We start from the raw sequence: 1,818 nt of genomic DNA on the forward strand, positions 1-1,818 counted from the left end.
CTATCTCTCCGGTGAGCACACGCACCCTATAGCAAAAACCTCTCAAAAATAAATAAACAAAATAAAAAATAAACCCACTAGGAGTCAATCCTGGGGCCCCACCCTAATTACCTTAATCCGAGTCTCTTCCAAAAGGCCCCACATTTAACACAAAGTCTGATTAAATGTTCACCCTCTTAACCCTCTCATAACCAAATTAACACATGAATTTTGGAGAGACACATGAACCATAGCACTCAGTGATAAGGTTTTCGAGACGCATACAAAAAAGATTACCAGGGGCATTAGCTCCAGATACAGAAGAGGATGGTCTGGCAGACTACGTAGACATCAGAGGATCAAAAACCTAAGATACGGGCCAGCAGGTGGCGTGGTGGTAAAGGCACTCAAATTCCCACATGGCCAACCCAGTTCAAGTCCTGGACCTGGTAGCTTCCTTTCTCTCTCTTTCTCTCTCTCTCTCTGTCTCTCTTTGTCTTTCTCTGGGAAAACTCATGTGAAAAAATAATAAATAGATAAATAAATACATAATAAAATAATTATTTAAAAAATAATAATAGCTGACAACTTTCGAAAAAACAAAAACCCTAGATAGTGTACAATGATGATTCATTTTGATGGCCTTGTATTAGCCAACTGAGATGAAATCTTTGCATGATTTTAATACTCAATAGCATAGTTTAGGGTATTAGAAATGGATAACCCAGGGACCAGCAGTTAGCATAATGGCTATGTTGCTGGACTCCCATGTAGTCGACTGCGGTTCGCGTCCCGGACCCGGTGGCCTAAACTCACGCTGGGCGCGTGTGCGTGTGTGCCCAAGATCCCGAGAGGAGAATGGAGGAGAAGGGATTGCGGCGTGACCATCCCCCCTGAGGGGTGATTTCTCTCTTTCGGTCTGTCTCTCTGTGGTCTGGCGAGTGTGTGCACCCTATACCAAAAACCGCTCCAAAAAAAAAAGAGTAACCCATGTATATGATAAAAGGATTAGCTGTAAGTATACCTGCTAACTCAGCTAATATGCTTATTAACTAAAAGACTGTTTTTGAGCGACTTGGACTTGACTGAGTAGACACATTCCAATTTCCTGGTAGATATTTCGCTGATGCACGGAACTGTTTTTCCTTTCGCGGAGGCAGATCAGTCAGGGTTGTCTCTTCATTCAGCTCTGCCTCACACACAGGTACAACAGCAGCTTATGTGTACTGCATGAACTGTGAGCTGGCTGGCATTTGCAGTCACTCCAGTGTTGTGCCATTGGTATGTGTCCATGTTACTTTAGCCTATGTGGGGGGAAGAGCAATGTCTTAAAAAGAAACGAACAAAAAAAGGGTGTCCTTTATGGTTCATAAATTATAACAAAAAAAGGGTGTCCTTTATGGTTCGTAAATTGTATCTCAGTAAAGTTGATTTCAAACAAATTCCGAACCTGCAAGTCACTTTTTGGAGAAGCAATACTGTTCTTGACCAAGAGGTGTGATGATTAGCAAGACCTGGGAAGCTGCCCCCCAATACCGTAAGAAAGTTGTGTTCATTTATCATGTTCCAAGCATAATCTGGGCTTCAGGCAAATGAGACCCAACCACTTTGTTCTACATTCAGCTACAGGGGGGTGACCCCCTCCTGGGGATTCCCAACTCCCTTTGGAACTCCATCATTCTGGAAGTACTTCTAGTTCTACAGAGGACTCAGGTAGTCGAGGCACTGTGGGGTTTACACCACGTCCCAAGACCCCTCCACCTGGGCCTGTAATGGTTAGCCCCAGAAACAAAGTCCCCTTTTGCTGGAGCAGCCACCACTAGCTTCCCCCTTTCTCCA

This window comes from Tupaia chinensis, unplaced genomic scaffold (assembly GCF_000334495.1).
Source record: "Tupaia chinensis unplaced genomic scaffold, TupChi_1.0 Scaffold144058_2, whole genome shotgun sequence".
Classification (NCBI taxonomy): Eukaryota; Metazoa; Chordata; class Mammalia; order Scandentia; family Tupaiidae; genus Tupaia; species Tupaia belangeri.